General features: G+C 38.5%; 1 protein-coding gene across 2 annotated transcripts in view; it reads left to right on the top strand.

Moving 5' to 3' along the window:
- Positions 1–19,688, top strand: part of DLG2 (discs large MAGUK scaffold protein 2) — a 1,427,929-nt gene that overhangs the window by 457,845 nt on the left and 950,396 nt on the right. The gene's annotated exons all lie outside the window — the stretch shown is intronic.

Genomic DNA, 19,688 nt, shown 5'->3' with positions numbered 1-19,688 from the left:
TCACCCGTCCCTTTTCCCTGGTAAATTAACACCTCTGTATCTGCTTTTCGGGTTAGAATAGCAGTTAAGTCATGGGGAAGGAGTAGCAGAAGGCACAGAAGCGTCCCCATGGACTTCTGAAAAGAGTATGGTCATTAATGTAGGTCAGACTTCAGAAGTCCTAGGGTTTATTTCTGGAAACATATGAGCATTGTTTGCATAAAACCCAAACATTTCGGGATTTCAACAACAAAAGCTTTCCTCTTTGTATGAAGTTCCAGGAACCTGAAACGTAAGATTAACATAATCCTAAGGAAGGAGGCTTTGAGAATAATTTCCAGGTTAAATATTAATTCTGTGAAGGTCCTATAGAGTTTGTTGCTCTGGCAAATTCTGTTTAACAAAACATTTGGATACTGTGGGAGATGCCAGCCTACAGGGCATGTGGAAGTTTCCCATCTGAAAGTGTGGTAGCAGATACCTCTGGGCATCACCTCTTTCTTTGCCCCTACCCCTAACACACCCATGCTCACATGTACAACTCGGCTTCTTTTCTCTGAACTCCACCATTCTTCTTAAAAGTGTCACTGTATTTGTGACATTAACATCTTCAAGGACTTGTAAGCTTTAAGCGATTTCTTTACAACTTCATATGCTTAGACTAACATAATTCCCAGTATGTGTGATTATCATGAGGATTAGAGGTCTAAAGGTTCATAGAACTGACTTTCAGAGAATTGAAATGAAAGGTTAAGCATTTAAGCATTATGGATTCTAACGTTAAGATCACGGTGATATCATTACTATCATCATTCTTTCTTTAGAGACATTTGTTTTTATTGTGAATGCTGTTTGCATGTGGCTTTCTTCATTCTTAAAGAGCTTGGCTTCAAGAAAAAAGTGTAAATAACCTTTCACTTGCCTGTAATTTAATTGTACACATTAGTTGCCAGCTTTACTAGGAACCAGAAGTGATTGCTGTAGATTACCTTTGAAAGCAGGCGAGCTCTTTTCTGGTCCAATAGAAGGATATAGCAAAGATCAGCAATGTCACAAAGAAGAAATTGTCAACTGAATGCCAAGTCAATCAAGGACCAAACCCCTGGATTGACAAGGCCCTGAGGGATCATAAGAGAACATATTTTAATCTGAGCCTAATTTTAAGCAATAACAGTTGCATTTTCACTAGGTGGGGAACTGTTTGGAATACAGATGCTTGCTAAACAGCACAGCTTAATTTTTTAGAGACCCTTTGGGCAATTTTCAAAAGACCTTTTCTTGGACCAAGGGAGCAGAGGAATATCAGACCTTCTCATTTATCCTTCCAGAATTCTTTGTAAAGCAACAGGGACTTGTTTTGTGAATAGTCAAAAGGGAGTGGAGAGGAAAAGTCATGGGGATGTCTGAAAAGTAGGCAGGATCCCAATGTAAATGATTTTCAAGTGTGCAGACCCCCTCCTTAGCCACTCGCCTGGGTCCTGCTGGGTCTCATCAAGAGCCTGCCCTGAAACTTTATAGTCGAGACTTCCTATAGGAGGCTCCAACCCAGAATGATTTATTTTACTGCTTTTAATTCATTTTATTTTCTACTTTGAAGGAGAGTGATTTCTATCCTGAATAGTCTGGTGTTTATTGGAGCTAAAAGGGGGCCTTTTACGTGGCACAGTAACCATATTAGTGGAAAGGAGATGACCATTCATATCAAGGGCCTCTTTAAGTTGCCTGATAATTGGTCCATCTGAAATGAGGTGCTCTTTTTGATGCAGTGCCTACCTGCCTAGTTGAAAAAGGCCACCTACCACATTGGATGCAGATAGGCAATAAGTTCCCCCATTGCCCTCCAGACAGGCTACACACTACCTGCTTAAAGAATAGCAAGCAATATTGTTGTCTTCAACATGGAATTGTAAAAATAAGGAAGGAGAGACAACAGATTATTGGTTTTGTGTTTTTCTTTAGAAGCAGATGATTATTTAGGAAATGGTGAAGAAAGTGATATACAATCTTTGCCGCACAAAAAAAAATATATTCCAAGGATGAAGTCAGTGACCTTTCTGCAGAAAAAGAAAATATTTTATTGCTAACTGCATGCTAATAAATTTGCACCGAGTGATCCTCCCAAATGTGTTATCTGTGTCACTGCCTGGGCTTCAAGAGGTGTGCTTAAGCCCCTCACTGGTTTTTCAAAACCCAACCCACAGATACTTTGCTTATCACATTTTGTTTTGTTGACTTATGAGTGAGACCTAGAATAAAGATTTGCTCAAAAGGTCTCGCAGTAGGCACTTTGGCACTGACCCTACATCTCATTAAACCCAGCAGATCTAAGTGAACACTCACTGTCAGGTGTCAGAGAACTCCAAAGAAGCTGATCACTCATTTCTGCTTAGACTTCTCCCCAACATGGATTTTATATAATTAGAGTATATGTTGTTTTCCCAAAGCCTCCACAGTTTGACTCAGTTCAACCTTTAAAGTTCTTATTTTAGCTAAAGGAAGGTAAAAGACTCATATCATTTCTATTTACCTTTTAGTTATTTTTTTTCCTGAGAAAAGCAACATGGTGAGTAGAAAACATCAGGGTTTGGAATCATACTAACTGAGTTTTGAATCTTGACTTTGTTATTTAATAGCTGTATGACCTTGAGCATTTACTTATCTTCTCTAAACCTCAATTTTTTCATTTATAAATGGGAAAACTTTTGCCTTTCAGGACTCTTGAAAGAATTAGCTCTATTTTTGTATATTTCTTGGCACATTTGTAGCAGATGATCAATAAATGGTAGCTAGAGCTGCTCTGATTAAAGCTGTCCTATAGCCAGAAGAAAGGGGGTTTACATAAACTCAAGTCTCTTTCTTGTGCCTGCAAGAAACTGCAGATGCTCCTGGACTTGTATGAGAAAATATACTTAAGACAAAAATTTTATTTTCATTTCAGCCATTCTTCAGATCTCTCAAAATCCTGATCAATCCTTTCCTTAAGATTGTACATAGGAATGAAGAAGGCAAACACACATTTTTTGCCAACACCAAACTTAAAACCTTAAATTCTAGGTTCACAAAATGTTGCTTGTATTTTACCCAATTTTTTTTTTATGACAAAGGGAGTAACAAGATGCCACGTGTTCATCCCTAGAAAGGAAGTGTTGTTTGGAAACAGGATGGAATAGTAGACAGATTTTTTGGACTGAACACTGAGTTTTGAATTGTGGTTCCAACAGAATCACTTATCAGCTGTCTGACCTTAGACACACTATTTCATAGCAATGAACTTCCATTTTTTCCCCTGCCTTATTTGCCATATGGAGCTAAACAGCCAGGATTTCCTGTCCTTCACTATCTGCCAGAATTTGTTCACACTCATGTCCATTGAGTTGGTGATGCCATCTAACCATCTCATCCTCTGTCGCTGCCTTCTCTTCTTGCCCTCAGTCTTTCCCAGCATCAGGGTATTTTCCAATGAGTTGGCTCTTCACATCAGGGGGTCAAAGTATTGATGGAGGTTGGCATCAGCTCTTGCTCAGGCTTGATTTCCTTTAGGATTTACTGGCTTACTCTCTTTACTGTCCAAGGGACTGTCAAGAGTCTTCTGTAGCACAATTTGAAAGCATCAATTCTTTGGCACTCAGCCTTCTTGATTGTCCAATTCTCACATATATATGGTACTTAGCGGATATAATGATACTTTAGAAAACCAAAACCAACAGAAAAATTAGATACTATTTTGTACAGTGTCCCCCCTTCCCCCCTCCCCCCGCACAGGCTCCAATATTGTGTGAACCCAGATTTTATTCCTGGTTCCATTCCATACTAATACTGTGACTCGTGGGAACATTATAAAATCTAAGTCAATTTCTGTATCTTAAATTGGCTTCTCAGTGTTAACCCATATAGGGTTGTAAGGATCAAATGAAATACTTATGGTTGGGACACATTTAAGTACTTAATAAACTGTAGATATATTGTTATTGATGATGATATTTAGCACCTGTCCCAAGGATGGAATAACCTGGCCAAAAATAGGAGCTGAAAAGAAGTTTAGGATCAATATGGAATCCTGACATTCAGTTGAAATCAATTGACCTTTACTGAGTTTATACAGAGGCACTGCAAAATTTTTAAATGTCAGCATCTGCTACTTATTATAAGTGGAGGGAGGAGGGGGATGATGATGAGGGTAATAGACAAAGCTTGTTGCATATTATTATGTCAGGTGCTGTACTTAATACTTTATAGAAATTAATTCATCTTATCCTCACATCAGTCCTGTGAGATAAGAACAATCTATAGATGAGGAACTGAGACGCAAGAGAGAGTAAGTAACTTGCTCCATTCCTAAGCTTAGATCAGAGCTGGGCGGTATACTTGGAAGTCGGATTCTAGAGCTCATGCTTTGTCTACTATGAATGGGAGGGGGAAAGCACATACATGTTGTACAAAGTTTTATCACATCAGGTAAGAATATAGGAAAAAAAATGTTCCAAATAAGGAAGAAGTTCCATCAGAATTTAAATATTTTTACAGTAATGAAAATGTGCTTAGCTCTGACTTTAGAAGCCATGCTTCTAGCCAATATGTCATACCACCTCTCTATTTGGCAAAATCTCTTTGAAAATATGTGCAATTGAGAAAATAAACCAAAAAATTAACCATATCCTTTAACTCTCTTGCTATGTTTAAAAATAGTAACCAAATTGCATGGTTAGAACAATAATATATTAAATCTGTATTTGTATAGTCAACTGGAAGATGTTATGATTAAACCTAGAGATGTTGACAGTTCATCCTTTGTCACTTCTGCCTGTCTTTCAGCAACTACTTAATGTGACTGCATAGACACTTGAGTCCACTCCCTTAATTTTACAAATGGGGTCATTAAAATGTCACAAGTTACAGTAAATTGTTCAAGATGAGATAGCTAGTCATTGACAGAGCTGGAACTTGAGCACATTTCCTAAAGCCAAGTCCCATATTTTCCAAGTTTAATTCAACAAATATTTACTGAGCAATAGTAATTATACTGTGAGGCAATGACAAGGAGGGTGTGAGCTTACAAGTAGAAGATGGTTCTGGCTCTTGAGAAACTTATAATCTAGAAGCAAAGGCAAACATGCCCACATATAATTATAAAACTCACCATAATGGAATGTCTTCAGTAGCAGGGAAGATCCCACATACTGTCACCCTCTGTCTCCCTTTTATCACTCTGCACACGGAGTGTTTATTCAAGGAGTTCTGCCCTGCTAAATTGCTAGCCTGTCTATTGTTTGCTAATTTATCCCAAGCATAGTTCCTGGTACAGCATAGGAACTCAATAAATATTTATTGAATGGAATAAAAAGACACAAAAGCAAAAATAATGTGAAATCACAGAGGAGGGAATGATTAATTAAATGTGAATTTGAAATATACAGGCCAAAGCAAAGCCAATTAGGCAAAACTTTACGAAAATGTCAAGTCTCTAAGGAGAGGAGATCATTCAGCTGGAAGAGAGCTTGTCATCTCTATTAATCCATACCCTGCCTTTAGGCCAATCCACAGATAAATTACCTTTGACAAGTCAGAATTTGTTTGTTTTTTTTAACCTTTTGATAAATACAGAAAGTATCTTACAAATCATTCATCAGAAAAATAAGAACATGTAAAACTTAGACCAAACAAAGACTGATTCCAGTTTATGATTCTTTCTCAAATTCTAAGTGTTAAAGCCCTCCTAAAGCTGGGTAGGCTGTTTCAAGGGGAATCTTAGTGGTATGTGTCAGACTGTCCTGAAGTCGGAGAAAAGTTCATTTTATATTTGTTCCAGGTCAATTCTGTAAATAACATTGTTCAACTTTACTCTTGTGTTTTCTCTTTTCTGAAATTTGTTTCCTTAGTTTATGACTGCTTCCTCCTTCCTTTCCTATCTTTGCTTTTGACCTTCCCTCCTTCTCTTTCTTCTTTCTGTTCTTCCTTATTTCCTCTTCACCTTCCCCTCTCTCAGTTATGAGACAATACCATAATTTTTTGCAGTTTGTTTTTCATACATTCTTCCCTCATGAAACTCAGCACGGGAAATGGCACATACTTGTGCCCTGCCTAGGGGCCCCCCACTTTGCCATACTACCTGGCCTGCTCCTAAAAACCAGGAAAGAATCAGCAGAGCACAGAGCATTGGAAGAATGAGGAGTCCAGTACTTGGGAATAAGTCACCCAGAATGTTATATGTGTTAGACTTCCAGGAGTCTGATCAAAAACCAAGAATCTCCACCCTATTTAAGTTAATATACTTTATTTAAATTGACTGTTGAGTTTTTAAGGCTTGAACAGAAGCACATTGATGGCTTATGTGAAATACTTGTAGTGTTTAGTGCTCTAGTTACTGTATTAAGGAACTAAAGACTATATGTATATTTTACACTTTTGGGTAAAGACAAGCGTATAAACAGTAAGTACAAAAATATGTTAATAGATACACGCTACAAAAATATGAAATTCATGACACTGATAACAAAGTCTGGGGGAGAAGTTAGAATGTAGAATATATATACTTGAAGTTAAATTATTATCAGCTTAAAATAATATATTTATTGTTATGAATGTAAGATATTTTATGCAAGCCACATGGTAACTACAGAGAAAATCCCCATAGAAGACACAAAGGAAATGGAAAAGGAGTCAAATTATGTCACTACAAAAAATAAGTCAACAAAATGCAAAACAAGAAAGCTACAAAACAGACAGAAAACAATGCACAGAATGATGATAGTCCTCTATGAGTTTGTTGTTCAGGTGCCCAGTCATGTCCCACTCTTCACAACCCCACGGACAGCAGCATGCCAGGCTACCCTCTCCTTCACCATCTCCTGGAGTTGGCTTAAACTCATGTCCACTGAGTCAGTGATGCCATCGAACCATCTCATTCTCTGCAATCCCCTTCTCCTCCTGCCTTCAGTCTTTCCCAGCATCAGGGTCTTTTCCAGTGAGTTGGCTCTTGGCACAGGTGGCCAAAGTATTGGAGCTTCAGCATCAGTCCTTCCAATGAATATTCAGAGTTGACTTCCTTTAGGATGGACTGGTTGGATCTCCTTGTATTCCAAGGGACTCTCAAGAGTCTTCTTCAACACCACAGTTCAAAAGCATCAGTTCTTCAGTGCTCAGTCTTCTTTATGATCCAACTCTCACATCTGTACATGACTACTGGAAAAAAACATAGCTTTGGCTAGATGGAGTTTTATTGGCAAAGTAGTGTCTCTGCTTTTTAATATGTTGTCTAGCTTTGAAGTTAAACTTCACAGTCAACAGACATAGAATGGCTGAATGGGAGAAAAAAGATTATATATTGTCTATAAAAGAGTCACTTTAGATTTAAGGATAGATATAGGCTGAAAGTATAAAGATGGAAAAAGATATTATAGGCAGATAGTAACCAAAAGAAAGCAGGGATGACCATACTTATTTATCAGACAAAATAGACTAAGTCAAAACTTCCAAGAGAGACATTTGTTGTTTAGTCACTAAGTTGTGTCCAACTCTTCTGTGATCCTGTGGACTATAGCCCACCAGGCTCCTCTGTCCATGGGATTTCCCAGGCAAGAATACTGGAATGTGTTGCATTTCCTTCTCCAGGGGATCTTCCTGATGCAGGGATTGAACCTGTGTGTCCTGCTTGTCAGGGACATTCTTTACCACTGAGCCACCAGGAAAGCCCGCGAGAGATACTATATTATCATAAAAAGGTCAGTTCACCAGGAAGATAAGATATAACAGTTATAACAATATGCACAACTTCAGAGCATCCAAATACAGATCTTCCTTGACTTACAATGGAATTAAAATATGTTGAAAATGTCATCTACCAAAAATGTATTTAATATACTTAACCTATCGAACATCATAGCTTAGCCTAGGCTACCTTAAACATGCTGAGAACATTTACATTAGCTGGCAGTTGGACAAAATCATTTAACACAAAGCCTATTTTATCATAGTGTTGAATATCTCATGTGATTTATTGACTACTGTAATGAATGTATATAATAGAATGGTTGTATGGGTACAAAATGTATGTAAGTGTATTGGTTGTCTACCCCTGTGATCACACAGGTGGTTGGGAACTGTGGCTTGCTTCTGTTGCTGAGTATGGTACTACATATCACTAGCCTGGGAAAAGATCAGAAATAAAAAAGTGAAGTACTATTGCTGCTAATGTGTATCACTGTCCCATCATTGTAAAGTATAAAAGTTACAAATTGAGTCATTGTAAGTCAAATAGTCTGCACATGAAGCAAACATTAACAAAACTGAAGGGAGAAATAAACAGCAACACAATAATAGAGGATTTCAACAATGGATAGAACACCCAGACAAAAGCACAATGATGGAGCAGGAGTCAGATGACATTATAGTTTAAAAGAATCTAACAAACACACAGAGCATTTCAACCAATGGCAGCAGAATACACATTCTTCTCGTGTACAGGGAACATTCTACAGAATAGACCACATGCTAGTTCACAAAATATGGTCTGGCAATTTTAAGATGTAAATCATACCAAATATATTTCCAACCACATGGAATGAAACAAAATCAATTGCAGAATGAAAACTGGAAAATTCACACATATTTGGAAATATAATACATTCTTAAACAACAAGTGAGTCAAAGAATAAAGCAAATGAAAAATTTAGAAATATCTTGAGAAATAAAAACAAAACACAGTATATCAAAACTTGTGGAATATGGCAGTTGCAGTATTAAAAAGGAAGTTTATAGTTTATAATCAGCTATCTTTGAAAAGAGAAAAGATCTGAAATGACAAAAATTTATATTTCAAGGAACTAAAAAAAAAAAAGAACTAGCCTAACTTATAGTTAACAGAAGGAATAAGACAGTTAAGATTAGAATAGACATGAATGTGAGTGAAGTAAAGAATAGGAAAATAGAAAAAAATTAACAAAATTAAGAGATATTAAAAAAAATAAAATTGACAATATTTAGCGACAGTGTGTGTGCTCAGTTGCTCAGTCATGTCTGACTCTCTGTGGCCCCATGGACAGTAGCCCACCAGACTCATCTGTCCATAAATTTTCCAGGTAGGAATGCTGGAATGGGCTGCTACTTCCCCTCCAGGTGATCTTCCTGACCAAGCTATCAAACCTCATCTCTTGTGTCTCCTGCATTGTCAGGCAGATTCTTTACCACTAGTGCCACCTGGGAAGCCCTTAGCTACATTAACTAAAGGAAAAAGAAAAGACTCAAAGAAAATGAAGAATGAAAGAGGAGATGTTGCATTTGATGTCACAAAAATTAAAAGGATTAGGACTAACTATGAACCATTCAGTTCAGTTCAGTCGCTCAGTCGTGTCCGACTCTTTGCAACCCCATGAACTGCAGCATGCCAGGCTTCCCTGTCCATCACCAACTCCCAGAGTTCACTCAGATTCACATTCATCGAATCAGTGATGCCATCCAGCCATCTCATCCTCTGTCGTCCCCTTCTCCTCCTGCCCCCAATCCCTCCCAGCATCAGAGTCTTTTCCAGTGAGTCAACTTGCATGAGGTGGCCAAAGTACTGGAGTTTCAGCTTTAGCATCATTCCTTCCAAAGAAATCCCAGGGTTGATCTCCTCCAGAATGGACTGGTTGGATCTCCTTGAAGTGCAAGGGACTCTCAAGAGTCTTCTCCAACACCTCAGTTCAAAAGCATCAGTTCTTTGGTGCTCAGCTTTCTTCACAGTCCAACTCTCACAACCATACATGACTACTGGAAAAACCATAGCCTTGACTAGACGGACCTTTGTTGGCAAAGTAATGTCTCTGCTTTTCAATATGCTATCTAGGTTGCTCATAACTTTTCTTCCAAGGAGTAAGCGTCTTGGAAGTAGTCACCATCTACAGTGATTTTGGAGCTCAAAAAATAAAGTGTGACACTGTTTCCACTGTTTCCCCATCTATTTGCCATGAAGTGATGGGACCAGATGCCATGATCTTTGTTTTCTGAATGTTGAGCTTTAAGCCAACTTTTTCACTCTCCTCTTTCACTTTCATCAAGAGGCTTTTTAGTTCCTCTTCACTTTCTGCCATAAGGGTGGTGTCATCTTCATATCTGAGGTTGATATTTCTCCCAGCAATCTTGGTTCCAGCTTGTGCTTCTTCCAGCCCAGCATTTCTCATGATGTACTCTGCATAGAAGTTAAATAAGCAGGGTGACAATATACAGCCTTGATGTACTCCTTTTCCTATTTGAAACCAGTCTGTTGTTCCATGTCCAGTTCTAACTGTTGCTTCCTGACCTGCATATAGGTTTCTCAAGAGGCAGGTCAGGTGGTCTGGTATTCCCATCTCTCTCAGAATTTTCCATAGTTTATTGTGATGCACACAGTCAAAGGCTTTGGCATAGTCAATAAAGCAGAAATAGATGTTTTTCTGGACCTCTCTTGCTTTTTCCATGATCCAGCCGATGTTGGCAATTTGATCTCTGGTTCCTCTGCTTTTCCTAAAACCAGCTTGAACATCAGGAAGTTCATCGTTCACATATTGCTGAAGCCTGGCTTGGAGAATTTTGAGCATTACTTTACTAGCATGTGAGATGAGTGCAATTATGTGGTAGTTTGAGCATTCTTTGGCATTGCCTTTCTTTGGGATTGGAATGAAAACTGACCTTTTCCAGTCCTGTGGCCACTGCTGAGTTTTCCAAATATGCTGGCATATTGAGTGCAGCGCTTTTACAGCATCATCATTCAGGATTTGAAACAGCTCAACTGGAATTCCATCACCTCCACTAGCTTTGTTCTTAGTGATGCTTTCTAAGGCCCACTTGACTTCACATTCCAGGATGTCTGGCTCTAGGTGAGTGATCACAGCATCATGATTATCCGGGTCATGAAGATTTTTTTTTGTACAGTTCTGTGTGTTCTTGCCACCTCTTCTTAATTTGGATAACAGAAGAAATGGGTAAATTTTTAGAATCAAACAATCTAAAAAGACTGAATCCTGAAGAAATAAAAAATATCTGAACAGACCTATAGATAGTAAGAGGATTAAATCAATAAACAATAACTTCCCAAAAAGCAAAAGCTCAGGACCAGATGGTATCACTGGTGAGATATACCAGACATTTAAGAGGAAAATATGACAGTTCTTCTCAAACTCTTCCAGAAATTGAAAATGCATAAATACTTATGAGCCCACATTAATATGATACCAAAGCCAGAAAACAACAACAAAAACTTCAGACCAGTATTCCTAATGAATGAAGGCAACAGTCCTCCATAAAATAGCAAACCAAATTCAACAACACACTGAAAGCATCATACATCATGACCAAGTATGATTTATCCTTGGTTTATCCTTGATTTATCCAGAAATAGTTCAACATATGAAAACAGTCAGTGTGATCACAGCAGCACAACAAAGCGTAAACATCAATAATCATCCCAGCAGGTGCAGAGACACCAACATTCTTTAATGATACAAAAACACTGAACAAACCAGGAATAGAGGTGAATAACTTTGAGATAATAAAGTTCATGGATGAAAGGCCTATAGCTAACATTGTACTCAGTGGTGAAAAACTGAAAGTGTTTCTCTAGGATCAAGAACAAGAAAAGATGCCCATTGTCACCATTTCTAATCAATGATGTATTGCAAGTTCTAAACAGAGCAATTAGGAAGAAAAACAAAGGTCTTATAAATCAGAAAAGGAAGAAGTAAAATTATCTCTATTCACAGAAAACATTATATCATGTGTAAAAACTTCTGAAGTTGCCAGTCATAAACACATCCAGAGATACTGTTAGAACTAATAAATAAATTCAGCAAAGTTACAGTATGAAAAATCAATATACAAAAATCAGTGGTGTTTCTACATACTAACAATGAACAATTTCAGTACAAAACTAAACAAGCTCATTTGTGATAATGAAAAAAAATAAAATAGAACCTAAATTTTACTAAGGGAGTAAAAAATGAGTATACTGTGAACTACAAGACAAAAAAAAGAACTAAGCAGGACACCTATTACAGATAGTAATGCTTAATGTTTTTAACTTTCCAACTTAATGATGGGAAGGAAGAGAAGATGTCATGCTGCCTTGCTGCTCCCTAATACATACTTGTATTAATATCCCATGAAATCCATATACCTTTTGGATTATATCAAATTAAGAGAAGATGTCAAGAGAAGAAGGGGGCAACAGAGGATAAGATTGTTGGGGGAATGTGTAATTTCCTCAGTTTTGTCTTGCCACAGCAAAAATTTGAACTGGTGGACCAGTGTTACAGCTCTGTTACAGCTCAGGTTTATTTGGCAAGCAAAGGAAAATACATCCTTAAGACGTGAGGGTGAGCTGACCCAAAAGCAGCTCAACATTGGCTGCTCTTTTATACTCTTTTTCTCCTCGCCCTGAGCCGGCTGTATGTAAACTGGGCTAGCCAGGAGAGCTGTTTGTTTCACCTCAGGTTCTCACTCCGGGTCAGCGGATATTCTTTTGTTCCATTTTCTGCAGGCTTTTCCTTCCTTTGTCTTTTAGCCGCTGACATTTTAGACTCCTTTTTCCCTATTCTCACTAACAAGGTGATTGGATGGCATCACCAACTCAGTGGACAGGAGTTTGAGGAAACTCCCGGAGAAGACTGGAGTGCTACAGTCCATGGGGTCGCAGAGAGTTGGTTGTGATGTTTTTGTTGACTGAACAACAACAAGAGGGGCGTGACTTTCGTGGAGTTTAGGATTCTCTCCCTGCTGACTGCTGACTGGCTTCTGACTTGGGGAGCCACTCCCCCTTTTGCACCACCTAGCTATAAAAGGGTGAACAGCTTGAAAACTCTGGAGAGAAAAGCACAGCTGTCAGGAAGTGCAGCTCTTATGAATGAAGATCTGGCTAAAATAAACAGAAGCTGTTTCCTTTTTTAGTATCGAATATTGTAAGACCACTAGCAAATTCTTCAAAAAGATAAATTCATACACTTGTACCACTCAGCCACACTAAATATTTTACACAATAACCTCAGAATGCTTTGCTATCGTGTGTTTAAATTCAAAATGCTTATCTGTTCATTTTACACTTGAGATGTAAAACATAGACTGGGATACATGGGTGGTAATAACCACTGAAGGACAATGTTCTCTATTTTCTTGCTTAATTTATTTTAATAAACATTGAATGCCTTTTGTGCTTGACTTAGAGGATGGATGCAAATGAAAAAATAAAAAAAGCCTTCTCCCTTCCCTGTTGACTGTTGATTAGATTGTGATTGAGGAGAATGGCACAGACAGGTAATAGTGCAATTCTTGTTTTAAATATGATTGTAAGTATTACAGTGGAGAAGCGCAGGTGCTAACCAGTTTATAATGGGAGGGTGACTGGATTTGTTCTGGGAGCAGGTGGGGCAGTGTCCAGGAATGCTTTCTTGAAAGGTAACATTGGGATTTGAGCTTCTGGGAGGAATTTCTGAATACAAGAGTGTTTGGGATGACAACCTGGTAGGAAGTAACCAGTTGTTTTGGAGTCGTACTGCATGATAAGCCCACTCTTTTTGGACTGCATTGTGTGTTTCCTTGAGATAGCTTTCAGGAGATTGTATCATTTTCTTTTATGAATGGTGAACATCTTTTAATATTTTTTTTAAATGTAAATTGTAGCACACATGCAGTGAACTATGTAAAACATTCATGCAGTTAAAATGAATAATTATGAATGAAGCAAAGCATTCAGATAACCAACAAACAGTTTATCACTGTGGGATCTGCTTCCACTCTCTGCATTCTTCTTTCTTAACCCCTTCCTCATCCATAGGTATCCACTCTTCTGAATCTTGCGATAGTCCTATTCTTTTAATGGCTTCCCTAGAAATCATGACGTGTCCTTAACTTATCAAGGCCTGTGGCTATCATACCTTCATCTTCCGCCCAGATGACACAGAACATTGAACACTTGTGTTATATTCTCAGTACAAAAAAACACCAAAACCTTTCAAAAGGTACAGGAAAAGTTTAAAAATAAGCCATAGTTCCACCACTAATAATGGTTAGAGCTGCTTTCATTCTGGTGTTCAATCTGTTAGTCAATTTTAATTGGCACGTACATATTTTGGAAAATTCTGCATGGCAAAACCACTGTGGCCAAAATAGAAATTTAAAAAGACAAACTGGGGGAAAATATTTGCAATGTGTACCACCAACAAAGAGCTGATTTCCCTATTTGCAAGAACATCCTAGAAATCATTAAGAAGGAGATAGAGTTAGAATGCCCACCCACAAAAAACATATAAGCCAGGAGGTGGTATCTTGATGCACCCCACCAAAGGGTGAGTAGGAATGAATTATGTGGAGGTGTGAAGAGGGCAAATAAGCAGGAGCAGGGTGCACAAGTTGGGACGAAGTGCAGGTGTTCACCACAGCCTGTGTAGCTGGAGGATAGAACAAGGGAGTGAACCGCAGATGAGGCTGGTGAAAACAGCGGAGGCTAGATCGCACAGTGCAGGACGACGGACAAGATGCAGGATGATGCAAGACGCTTTAAAGATAGTGCTGTCTGTAGAGATAAAGATCCCCAGAAAATGAAGCTTTGTTGGCAGTTCTGGATCATCAGGAAGGCAGAACGCTGAAGAATTGATGCTTTCAAACTCTAGTGCTGAAGAGGACTCTTGAGAGTCCCTTGGACTGCAAGCAGATTCAACCAGTCAATCCTAAAGGAAACCAACTCTGAATATTCATTGGAAGGACTGATGCTGAAGCTGAAGCTCCCATACCTTGGCCACCTCATGAGAAGAGCTGACTCATTGGGAAAGACCCTGATGCTGGGAAAGGTTAAAGGCAGGAGGAGAAGGGGAAGGCAGAGAATGAGATGGTTGGATGGCAACAGTGACTCAATGGACATGCTGCTGCTGCTAAGTTGCTTCAGTCACGTCCGACTCTATGCAACCCCATAGACGGCAGCCCACCAGGCTCCGCCGTCCCTGGGATTCTCCGGGCAAGAACGCTGGAGTGGGTTGCCATTTCCTTCTCCAATCAGTGGACATGAGTCTGAGCAAATTCTGGGAGATGGTGAAGAACAGGGAAGCCTGGCATGCTGCAGTCCTTGGGGTCACAAAGAGTCAGACATGACTTAGCAACTGAACAACAACAATCCGAATCAGGTTCTCACTTTAGAAGAAGTGGCTCTGGCCACTACATGAGTGTGAATTGGCTTAAGGCAGCTGCCAGCAGCCAATTACAAAGCTGGTTCACCAGTTTTACAGAGAAGTGATGGTAGCTTAGACTAGGATGGTCCTCATGGCAACTGAGGGAAATAGACAAAAGTGGGAGATACTTACACAGACAGTTCTGTAGTGCATAACTGATTATGCCAGGTGGGTCTGGAAAGACCACAGGACAAGTGATATTAGTTTGATCTTGAAGGATGAGAACAGAATTTTTGTGATACTGTGGTTCATCACTTAGGTTAAGTTGTTAAAATATGTACATTACAAGTGATTATCACCTTCTTATCAGCATTCATTTTAGATTCTCTAAGAAATGTCATGTAACCCATTTTCCTTTTTCTCTAGTAGTGTTACAAAATTTGTTATAGTAGAATAAATGTGCATTTCCTGAAAACCATTTGACAGCTTGACCTTTTCAATTCAGATAAATCCCCTCCCCACTAACATCCACCCAAATCCAATGTACATTAGTGAGAATTTGGGACCTTTTGAAATTTTTTTTCTGCCTCCTATTAAATCCTCTGTCCAGTTAAATCTCTATAACAGTAAGGATGTATCCCACACTATTAATTCATGCTTGCTTTTGCCTCATGAGATTTATAATTAAATTAGTATAAGTATTTTGTAAATAATTTTAGAGTCTAAAGTACTTTAAATATTCTTGGTTATCTTATTTTGAAAGGTAATTGTGCTTAGTTCTGAAGATTGTCTGGGCTTAAGGTTATTAGATGTAGAAGAATGATTAATTCTTTTGCATTTGTGGCATCTCTATTCTTTGCAGTGACAGAAATTCACTGTATACACTTTGCAAATCAAGAGAAATTGCATCTAATACTTCTTACCATTTTTATTATTTAACACATGACTTGCAGCTGCTAAAAGGCTTTTCTGCTAACCAGCCTCCCTTTAGCAAGCACTTAGTTCTTCTTTTGTAATTAATATTTTCATTTTTCATACACATAGAGTGCCTAAAGGAAGTTTTATCTGGAAAAACTCTGCATGGTGTTTTAATGCAATACAGTTTATTTAGCAATTCATCTTTGCTATTTATGTTTTATTAAAAAATCAAGCCAGGATTTTATTTTTAAGCCCCTGCTTTAAAATGGGATTATATAAAATCATGTGTGTGAAACTTGAAAACGGTAAAGCACTATAGAATTTAAAGAATCTTCCATTCAAAAAAATAAGTAAGGAAACAAAAAATCCCTGCTAATGGTTGTTTTACAGAGTCAGTGCGAGGTCAAAGAGAGGTCAGTAAGATACATCTCATCTAGGCATTGCCCTGCACACCATCTGCCCATGTTAAATCACAGTGATAAGTAGGATGTAGACTTGTGCGCTGCTAATTCTTATTTTGCCAGACTTTCATGTCATCTTATGGTCATTACAATTGACCAATTACAGTTGACCAAATTGAATTATCTTTAATTAGTAGGTCTGTCTCATATACAGTGGACTAGTTGGACATATTTATCTGTTTAAGTGGTCTGTCCTCAGACTTGAAAAGCCAAATGTCATTTTTAAAGAGGAAAAAAAAAATGGGGGAAGGGAGACAGGAGGCTAGAATTATTTTATATGTTTAAAGGGAAAGTATAATGTCAATAGTCTTATAATATGTTTAATAAAAGTTTGCTATGGACTTTAAGATCTTTGGAGGAAAGTAACATTGGTTATGCAATATATAACATTTATTTTCTGTATAGACATGACATGCAGAGGTTATTAAAACAGAAATTCTACTGTCCTTGTGATGGGAAGAAATAGCTCATTCCAAAGAACTCATTCATTACAGATTTAGGTCCCAATGAAGATTTATAATATCTTTGCCAAGAAATTCTCTGTCTTGCTGCAAGCTGCACACACCATTACAAAATTACAATGGATTCACACTGATTTACTCCTGTATAGATTGATTTTTATATTTGGGAGGCAAATAGATGAGAACAGAACCTGTATTCCCTGAAGATGTGATGGGCCTTTGAGCAATGAAATCTGTCTGAAAAACTGGAGAACCATCTATGGTTAGATAAGATTGGAGAGAACCAAACTCATCACTTCCTGACACTCTCATTTGCTGGGGTGATGGTATTGCCATCTCACATCGAGTCCTACTGTACAGCCATGCGTCATGGTGACACCAGATAAATGAAGTTCTCTAGGGCCTTATTTGACCCAGAAGCTCATTCAGCCAGTATCCCTTGATTCAGTATTAAAAAAGAAAAAAAAAAAAAAATGGGGGAGGGATGAGAGAGTGAGGAAGGAAGAGGAAGAGAAAAAACTGAGATAATTTTCTGCCCCTTTTCTCACTGAATGTCACATGATGACCTATTTGCCACAGTTTTGCTGTTTGTAGGTATTGACAGTGACTCCTTGTTTCTCTTTTGGAAAGAAATACCATTAATACCATTGTTGCATCTACCCAACAGTTCAAGTCTTTATGTTTTTGTGACAGATTTCCTTAAAATTTCAGTCAACAGGAAAGTTAACCTTAAAAAGTAGTTTGTTTCTGGAGCACTGGTGAATTGGGTCTTTTTTAAAGATTTTTTTTTTAATTCTTGGTTGTGTTGAGTCTTCATTGCTGGGTGGGGGCTTGCTCTGGTTATGGTGAGTGGGAGCTGCTCTGCTGCGGCGTGCGGCCTTCTCATTACGTGACTTCTCTTATTGTAAAGCATGGGTTCCAGGAGTAAGGGCCTCAGTAGTTGCATGTGGACTCAGTAGGTGTGGCACCTGGGCTTAGTTGCTCCATGACGTGTGAGATCTTCTGGTGTCCCTTGCAGTGCAAAGCAGATTCTTAGCTACTGGATCACCAGGGAAGCCCTGAATCAAATACTAGTTTCAAAAAATGTTAGTCGCCCCCTTCTTTCCTCCACTCTTTCCTTCTGTTCATCCATCCAGAAGTGTATTTATCATAAGCCTGCCATGTACTGAGCTGGCAGTATACTAGGTGCTTGGGGAAAAAATAGTCAATATTTTGAACGGAGACCCAGACTTGTCCTTTGAACTTACACATATGAGTCATTGTTAATTAGCAAAGGTGTTTTGAATGCTTGCTGTGTCAGGCAAAGTACTTATATCAACCCCTCGTGCAGAACTTGGGAAAGGTCTCTTTGGGGCAGCTACACAAAAAGAGGAAATACTGCTCCTTTCTTTTAGGATTTTTATTTAGAATAATGATTACTCCAGGGAGTCCTAGTGTTGAAATGTAGAATTTATTGGAATTATGACTTTAGGAACAAGAATCTTGTCAATTTAGTCAGAAATGAGGTCTACACTGCCCCAGCACCTAGTCAATTCACTGAGAAAGGTGGATCTGATGGCATCTTATGGTCTATAAATAAGAATTATATTCTGGGATTATATCATCTTTGTTTGGTGTTGCATAGATGGCAGTTTGCTTCCGAATTAAGCCAAAATTATTTTCTTAGGGATATGTGATAAGGACTAGACGTTTTGGCAATAGATATGGAAACTTTTAAACAGAATAGAAACTCTTTCCTGAAAATACTACACATGATTTCTGCAATCATACTAAAATTTTAAAACAATCATGTCCTCTTTGGAAAGCAATTGCTTTAAATTGGATAGATTTCACTCATGTTTCAGTGAAAGAATTTGAAAATTCTGTCTTTGGAAACCAAAATACTGGATGGCAGAAGTGAATGTCTTTCACTTTAAAATGCAGTCTCTCTCTGTGGTGAATATATTTGTTGTGGTAAAGTATTTGAAAGGAAATCCTCAGAATAATTTGGGGTAAAGAAAAACACTGTTTTAGAATAAGCCAACCCATCAGTTTTGAACTTTGAAAACTGCTTTATTTTGAATCAGAAAGGATTAATAATTGCTCATAGTGCAAAGAATATATGTTTGTATTACAATGTATAATACTGTTCTAAGACACACTTCCGAATTTTAAAGGACTCTGGCAAAATGCTGTGATCTCCGTAATTTTTCTGAATGAATCAGTGTTGGGTTACCTCAGGATTTCGGCCTGGGTCCTGGCAAATCTCTCTCTGAATAAGTGATTCCTGTAAACGTTGGGAATTGTTTCACAGGTTAGCTTTCCCATCATTTGACACAGCTTATGCTCTATTGTCTCAGCCTAGATACATCCTCTCTGGAAAGAAGGGTCCTGGTAGTCTGATAAGAAGCTCTCTTTCCTGAGGTCTGGATTTTGTGTGGGGGGGAATCAGCTAGGAGAGGGACAAGCCAGCATGCCAAGTCACAGGGAGCCTCTTTACTGTGGGGCTTCATCCAAAAAGGGTTTGTAGCACAGTGTACAGTCTTGTAGCCCAGCTGTGTGGAGCATTGATTGCTTCTGCCTGGAGCAGGGATACTGTCAAGTTGCTCTGAGTTGAGTCATCTATTGACAAAGAGCTACCAGCCCGCAGATACTGCTGTGCGGAGCTGCTCCGGCGGCTCCCACCGCTCCCACGATGCCCTGCTTATAGCAGCTGTCAGAGATACTGAGGGATCCACGAAAGAGGGAGGGAGGGAAAAAAAAAAAAAAAAAGACTTTTTACAACT

This window comes from Capricornis sumatraensis, chromosome 8, assembly GCF_032405125.1.
Source record: "Capricornis sumatraensis isolate serow.1 chromosome 8, serow.2, whole genome shotgun sequence".
Classification (NCBI taxonomy): Eukaryota; Metazoa; Chordata; class Mammalia; order Artiodactyla; family Bovidae; genus Capricornis; species Capricornis sumatraensis.
Note: the sequence above shows the minus strand (reverse complement) of the source record. Positions and strands in the feature narration are given on the sequence as shown.